The 8,569-nt window shown below is 43.0% G+C and overlaps 1 non-coding gene across 1 annotated transcript; it reads left to right on the top strand.

Annotated features, from left to right (window-relative positions):
- The first annotated feature begins 4,947 nt into the window (after nucleotides 1–4,947).
- On the top strand, nucleotides 4,948–5,225 carry LOC148133151 (signal recognition particle RNA). Its single transcript, XR_015747006.1, has one exon.
- Nucleotides 5,226–8,569: the final 3,344 nt, after the last annotated feature.

The following is an 8,569-nucleotide window of genomic DNA, read 5'->3' as shown; positions in this document are numbered from 1 at the left end:
CAATGCAAAGAGGAAAGATCGGGCTAGCCTGGCTTCAGCCTGGTCTACCCAATGCGAAGAGGAAACATGCCAGCAGTTTGGGGAGTGGTGTCAGACTCACCATGCCCACCCAGTCGGCCACACCGACCTGGTCAGCTATGCCCACCCGGCCCCCCGAGGTCAACCACAGCCCTGATGTGGCCCTCAATGAAATTGAGTTTGACATCCCTGCCCTAGAAGATTCCTCTTACTACATATAGGTAGTCCTCAATTGACAACCACAATTGAGCCCAAAATTTATGTTGCTAAGGGAGACATTTGTTAAGTGAGTTTTTTTGCTCCATTTTACGACTTTTCTTGCCGCATTTGTTAAGTGAATCACTGCAGTGGTTCAATTAGTAACAGGTTGTCAAGAAAACCTGGTTTCCCCATTGGCTTTGCTTGTCAGAAATGTGAAAAAAATGGTCCTAAGTCATTTTTTTTCCAGTGCAGTGGTAACTTCGGTCACTAAGTGAACTGTTGTAAGTTGAGGACTACCTGTATATGTATTTATCAAAAAAAGAGAAGCTAAGTATTTTCCGCCTAAAAACCTTTGAAATGGGAGGATCATTATAGCTTTCCTGAGAATATGATAATAGAGGTGGATTAAAAGGATTCCGCCCCCTGTTTAATCTTTCTTCTGGTCACCCTGATCGATGAGAGTCACCCTTCCTTAGAGAAAATATATCACACCCATTGTAATACTATCATCTTTCTGTGTCCAAAGAAGCCTATTTGTTTGGTTGGTTTCTATGCCTCTGTTAGCCCACGTCTTCACCTTGCTTTTGAGGCACTGTACCTTGGCAAGAGAATATAGAAATGTGTTCTGACCCAAACCTGGTTCCAAGAGAGCAAACACAAAACAAAGGGCAGCAGCACAACCTTTTAATGTTTCAGCTAAGAATCCTGTTTCTTCACAGATAAAAGGCTGCTTCCAACTAATTAGCTCCAACAAGAAAGAGCCTTGCCAAGTTTTTGCAAAGCTGCCAAAAAAAAAAACCAGGTAAGAAATAGTTTACAAGAGTCTTCAAATACCAACTGTAATGTCCACGAGGCTGAGTTCAAAACATCTTTGCCTTCTGCAAAGTACGTTAGTTCACAGCTGGCTTTTATTTTCTTGAAGGAGGGGCCATTACCTTGCAGCCTTACTCCTGAGTCGCCCATGCTGTTGTAACTGCTCTTTCCTCCGAGCAATCCTGCGCGCACGCACACTTGGCACAGGCTCCTCGGGAACCTCCTCATCGCTGCTGCCAGCCCCCACAATCTCTGAAGGCAGCAGGTCCACTCCCTAATGATCCTGGCCCCTCATCTAAGTCCTCGCTCTCCGTCTACACCTGCTGCCGGTTAACCACAACAAAATGTTGAATCTGGTACTATCTGGTACTATCTGGTACTATCTCTGTGCCAGAGATAGTAGACATAGCTACAGCTTTATGGCCGGTTCATTTAGTGCAGGGGTAGAGAACTATGGCTCCCTTAAGGCCTGTGGACTTCAACTCCCAGAATTCCATGCTTGCTCAGGAATTCTGGGAGTTGAAGTCCACAGGTCATAAAGGGACCATCCTTCCCTACCCCTGATTTAGTGTGTCTCTTGACTACAGCATGACTCTTAGTATTCCAGACTGCCACAAGGACGACCAGGGACGTAACTGGGGAGGGAGAGGTCATGGGTTCATGTCTACCCTTCTCTAGTGGGCAAGTATCTCCCTTCCCCCCCCATTGCAAAACCCCCCTGGTCATGTGCTCAGTTTAAACGTCAGGCAAGAACAGAGTCCTTACTCTTCACTAAGCAGTGTGTCCCTGGGGAGGGATGTGTGCCAGAAGTCCAGAGACTGACAGTGACTGTGCAATCAAAACCTTGTCCCTTTCAAAGCAATCGTTTTGTTTACATGTTCGTTGCCATCCGCTTGACTCCCCTGTCACTAAGCCACTGCAGTGTATAAAACAAAACACAGGATGTTTAATGGCATATATAAACACAACTGGGGGAGGAGTGGCAGAGAAGAGTAGCAGAAAGAGAGGGATGGATTTGCCAGCTTAGCCCCCACCCAGACACTCCCTCTGGTCCCTCTTCTAGCATGTGACATGTTCACACACAGTTGCAATCCTGCAGCCCCGCACTGCCACCTCCCTGTCCTAGTTAGTTAGTGGGCCTGTGCACAACCCTGTGTTAGGAGTTGTGATCTATGGAAACTGCTCCCAGAAAATTACAAACCAGCGGCATTTCATTTGGAGATCAGTGGCTGCAGCTCTCAAAGGCACAGAACAGAGTCTGAGGCAGGGAAAGGCCCTATGAAAGAGATGAAGCCAGCAGGTTAACTTGCTACCTTCCAGACCAAAAAAAAAAAGGAATTGTTTGTTGGACGCATGATCTATGCGGCTTCTCAGTTCAGGTCACATGACTCTGAATGGCATACCCACAAAAGAGAACAGCATCTATCAAGAGAACCAAATGACAATAAAATGGTGGCCAGAACAAAAATAGACTACAATACAATTCAGGTGGGAACTCTGCCCATCCTGACCCAGAAGCCCAGGGGAAAAGCTAGCTCTGAATTGCCTTTCGAAAGGCTTGTAGGTGGGGGCCAATAGAGCAACAGTGGGAATATGCTAAGCCTGATGTTTATTGCAATTGCATGCAAACTAATGCTATATCAGTTCATTTTGTTTCATTTTGGTTTTTCTCCCTCCACCAGATACACCCCTCTTATGTTGTTATATTGCAACAATCAATAATAACAGTTTTATATTAGCATCCTTTGAAACATTAAAATGAAAAATAAAGTGCACGAAATGGAATTTATCCTCATTCTAGATCAATTTCTTCTGAATTAAAGAGCTTACCAAACAATAAAGATGTAAAAAATTGGGGTATCTTTCAAGTTAGAATATATTTGCATTCCAGACAAACAGGAACATTAGAAACATAATAGAACTCAGCATCAGTATAAAATATCTGCCTTTTCAAAATATTTAATGTCGGGATTCTTGTATATAGACTAATTTTTACATTTTATAATATAAATTTGTGATTTATGCAGCTACATGCTTTGGGTATGCTGTAGGAAGGAATTACATGGAATGTCATCCTAGCTACTTGTTCTAATTCAGGCCTGTCAAACTCCTGGCCCATGGGCCAGATGCGTCACACACTGGCCACACCCACATCCGGTTTAGTGAATGGGGAAAAGGTCCCGATACATCACGTGATACCATTGTGTGAGTTTAACACCCCTGTTCTAATTGAAAAACTGCCTGAATTTTAACTTCAGCTGAGTGGGATTCTCATACAGGGGGGTTTATATATAGAGTTGCCAGATCTATTATATTTCTCACACATCATTCAGAGATTCAGTTCTGTTAAGAAGTCCCTAGCACTTAAAAAGTAAAAGAAAAGAAAACAGAGAGAGAGAGAGAGAGAGAGAGAGAGAGAGAGAGAGAGAGAGAGAGAGAGGACTACCAAGAGCAAGGTGGTCAGGTCTGCTTATGACAGCAATGCACAAAACTGAGGCATTCTGGAGACAGCCTGTCCATGTGGCTGCTAACAATCAACCCCAAGTTCACGGCATTTCATCAACCCATCAATTCACCAATCCAGCCATCAATCAACTGAGAGATATAGAGATTAGAACCTCCCTTGATGTTAAAAGTTTGACAATTGATTCCCTGTCTCCTACAACAGTGAAAATGAGGGGAAATTGTACATGCGTATGGCGTACTTTCATGAAGCCATACAATACTTGAACAATTATATATGCCTGCGCAATGTTAAATGCCTGCTTGCAGTTCCAGCAGCCTGAACAACCTCACGGGATTCCTCCTCGGTAATCGCTCTCATCCGTAGTCTGTGAGGAAAATTTCACAAGCTTTTTTGTGTCCCCAGGGGAACTTCTGGGGTGTCTTGCCTTATCAACACTGCCTCATGATCAAGATTCATCCTGTCCCTGCTTTGTTTGAAAAAAAGGTTTTCCATAATGAGCAGCTCAGAGGGAACTAGGGAGAATGGGGAAAAGCCAGGTTTTAGATGGCCTGGGCCAATGTGCTGAAGGAGAGAGCCTTGTGGGAAATGTCCCTCACTTGAAAAATCATCCCCTCAAAGAAATACGCTAGAGGCAGAGATTCAATGGCTGCCTTGGCATGTCATGCTGAGGTTGCATATTCTGAGCTTCTTATGATTAAGCAGTCGGGTGGGACAAGCAGCTCTTTTCACTCCTGGCTTTATGCCGCTGAATAGAACTCTCCAAGAAGTTATCATGTTGTTGAAAAAGCCATATTGGAATCCCTTTTCCTTGTTCCCAAGCAAGCCAGGACTCTCGGATCCGAAAAATAGAACTCACCTGGTTTATCCTCTATCCAATCCAAATTTATCTGGATCACAAACAAATGGGCAAGGCAGTTCTGTGTAATTCATTTTTTTATTTAATTGACTTCAAATTGTGTTTCATTTCATATTCAGTAAGTCTGCAAACATCATGAAAACTTGGAAACACTTTTCTGTTCATTTCCCAGCACATGTATTGCAAGCACGTTTGTCTAAAATAATGCATATATGGGTGCATTTTACTTTAATATTCATATTTAAATAAATGGTTTTATGGGAAAACTGACATAATTTGAAGAACAAAAGCAGTCATATCCATACAAATATTCCAGATCTCCTAGAACTTCAATATGTGTGAAAACAGTAAGTTCATATAAATATGTAGATGCGAATTCTTAATTCTGATTATAATATAAAATATTTCATAAATCACTTTCAATATCCAAAGCCCCAAATCCAGGACCTGAATCCTTCTGAATTGTGGAGGTTATGGACATATAACAATTGAGCACGAATTGCCTTCAGAGCTTAATTTCAGGAACACATAAACCAGAAATACATTTTGAAATAAAATACATTTTAAAATACATTTGAAATAAGTCAGATTAGCCGGGCGCGGTGGCGCGAGCCTGTAATCCAGCTACTCCGGAGGCTGAGGCTGGCGGATCGCTTCAGCTCAGGAAGAACGGGCTGCAGTGGGCTATGCCGATCGGGTGTCCGCACTAAGTTCGGCATCAATATGGTGATCCCCGGGGAGCCGAGGGCCACCAGGTTGCCTAAGGAGGGGTGAACCGGCCCAGGTCAGAGACGGAGCAGGTCAAAATACATTTTTAAATACATTTGAAATAAGTCAATATTTGAATGGAGGAGCTATATTCACCATTTCATAAAGAGATTGTAGCTAGGGTACAAAAATCCAGACGACCAGTAGATGGTAGCAAAACATCAAAAGCTTTCTCCTTCCTATCATCTAGTGCAGGGCTCACCAACCTTTCAGATCCCAGAGACCACTAAATTCATAATTTTAAATCCCAGAGACCCCTAATAAAATCTGCCTAATGACCCGCTGGGTGGGCATGGCTAGGTAGTCATGTGACTGGGTGGGCATGGCCAACTCGATGTCACTCATGTCGAGGGGCGCCTCACTGACCTCTACTCGCCTGTCCCCGCCCAGTCACTCCTCACTTACCCACCCGGGCTCCTTAGGGCCTCAACAGGAAGCAGTTGTTGGAGCTAAGCAGCCATCATGAGAAAGAATTGGCAAAACAGTTAGCTCAGTTCAAATTGGATCTGACCAAGAAGGAGGCTCAGCAGAAGCACCTCACTGAGGACTACGAGCATAGGCTTTCCAAGCAGAGGGAAAACTACAGGAGTGAAAGGCCAAGTACCGGCACCTGGAGGTCTAGCGGGCTGAGATGGTCAGCCAGTTCCAGGTCATGATGCAGTCCCATTGGAACAAGACTCTCTGGCTCTTTGCCACCAGCGGCACTTCCATCCAGCCTTCGCCCAAAGCCCTGCCCCAGGAGGCTGAAGCAAACCCCAAGTTGGAATTTCTGCCCCTCTCTGACCCGCACAAAAAGACCCCAAAGGGGAAGACTCTCTGCAGCAACACAAATGTTTATTGCATGCATCCAGCCCGGGGGCCATAGTTTGAGGATCCTTGATTTAGTGCAATATAAAAAATGCAAATAATTTTTCTGCAGACCACCAAAATTTTCTCGTGGACCACCAGTGGTCCACAGACTACCAGTTGGTGACCGTTGATCTAGGGGTTATCTTAATTTTTGCAGCCTAGATGCAAATCACTACAAATAATGTCACTTGATTACATTTAACTCTAACTCAATTATCTTCCATCATTAAAAAATAGTCTGGCGATTAAACTAAATAATAATTAGTACTGATGAGTCAAACAGCTTCATTTCTTGGACTGAGACACCGAAGTGTTTTCTTTACTCTAACTTTTATTTGGCTTGTTGTTATTACTATGCAAACCTTCTGCTGAGCATTTAATTAAACAAGTTATCTTTGTCAAAAGACTGGAAAGCTGGGTCTTTTTCAAAATACATGAAGCAGCTCAAATATGAAATGAAAAGAAAACAAAGTTTTGGCCAACAGAAACAAATGACTCATTTCCTTGTGAAAACATACGAGGTTTCTGTTTCTCAGGCAACAATGTCCACCATTCCAGCATAAAATCTCTTTTAACTTCCTTCAGATGTATTTCTATTACACTCTGTGTTTTGCAGTGACCCCACAGTGAACCAAGTTCTTAAGTTATTCATTGGGGATTGCAAATTATCCTTTACATTCACTAAGTTTGGGGGCATATTTTGTTTTTGTTTTTTTGTGTTTTTTTTTTACATCAGAGGTATCAGAGTTGCAAGGATTTTCTAACTTTGTCAGCACTCTTTGAAAATGGATCTGCAGCATATATCCCATGCACGCATCCCGTCTCAGACGCATCATGTTTTCAACAATTATACTAGGATATGTTTATGCTTGTTTGACATACGAGGATACACCTTGCAGGATAGACCTTGGTTACTAAACAATTCCTGCAAAATAAAGCCTAACTTGATATATCATAAGATTATCAATCATTGAAGAAAGCTGTAAAAATTTACCAAATTAACATCTTGGTTCATAAAGGATCATGTCTGATCTTATAAGAGGATTTCTCAATATTTTCTTTCCCCCGGTTTGGGATAAAAGATAGGATCCAACCTACTTCAGCTTAGAACAGAATCATGCAGAGGAACTCCACTGAAATCAATAAATAATAAATTGGTTATTACTTATGAATCCTGTTTGTTTTATTGATAGTCTGCAAGCATTACTAATTTGGATTTAACTCAAGGTCATTCCTAAATAAGGTTCTCAACACAAAATAACCACATGCCTGAAACAGAAATATTAGACCCATAAGAGTTATCTACTGGTCATGGTATGCCATTGTATTGTAAATCATCTTTCCAGTACATTCCATGAAACTAGTGAAATTGCATCTGTCAGGCCTATCATGTAACACCTGTAAACGCTCCCCAAATTTATGGGACATATCATTTTAACCAAACAATTAAGGAAATTGCATCTGTCAGGCCTATCATGTAACACCTGTAAACGCTCCCCAAATTTATGGGATACATCATTTTAACCAAACAATTAAGGAAAAAATTTGCACCTCTGCAAATGGCTTGAGGATGTACGGATAGCAAGTGTTGCTCAGCAACATTTCTGAAGAGCAACTAAAATCCCTTGGCCATTTTCACTAAAGATCTCTCTCTCTCTCTGTCTCTCTCTGTCTCTCTCTCTCCAGCCTAAGAGTATTTTTTTTCTCCATAACCAATACCAGCACTTCTCAACCTCAGCACTGGCTGGGGAATTCTGGGAGTTGAAGTCTGCCAATCTTAAAACTGCTGAATTTAAAAATCACTGCCAAAAATTAGGAGGCTTAGCCGTTCCATTCTCCTGTATCAGATTTTTCATGGCTAATTTATAACTAATTCAGCTGAATGTAGGTATACTTTTTATTTCAAACTCAGTTGATGTCTTATGAGATGGAGGAATATTAAGACCAAAATAAACTAAAGGATGCATGTGGTGTAAAGGTGAATGGAAAGATAACAAGTGGGCCAGGGGTGGGCTTCAAATAATTTAACAACCGGTTCTCTGTTGGGTTGCTGGGTGGGCGTGGCCATGGTGGGCATGGCTTAGTCGGCCTCCTGCACCACCCCGGGAGCGAAAACGGGCTGCTGTGAGGCTGTTTTCACCCTCCCTGGGCTCCAGACTCCGGAGGCTCTGTAGGTCGGAAACAGGCCCATTTCTGACCTTCTGGAACTTCCTTGAAGTCCTGTTTTTCACCCTCCCTGGACTTCCACATGGGCCCTGCATTTACCTGCGATCCAAAGCAGGCTGTGTGGAGACTCCCGGAAGGGGTGGAGTGGGTGGGGCCAGCCATGGGTGAGATTTGCCAGTTTCGCCGAACTGGCCATAAAATTAAAAACTGGTTTGCCTGAACCGGTGCGAATTGGTAGTAGCCCACCCCTGAAGTGGGCATTTCATTTACTAGGCTGCCCTTGAAGTGGGCCCACCCTTGAAGTGGGCACTTCATTCACTAGGCTGCCCTTGAAAGCTTGTTCCTCCTCTCCTCCATCACATTATTTTGTCCGAGTCAGGAATTCCATGAAAATGTGTCACTAGATCCATGTACACCTAGACATACATACC

The sequence above is a fragment of the Notechis scutatus genome, chromosome 1 (assembly GCF_049901735.1).
Source record: "Notechis scutatus isolate UNSWTSFEM ecotype Mainland chromosome 1, rNotScu1.2, whole genome shotgun sequence".
NCBI lineage: Eukaryota > Metazoa > Chordata > Lepidosauria > Squamata > Elapidae > Notechis > Notechis scutatus.
This window is presented reverse-complemented; position numbering and strand designations above follow the sequence as displayed.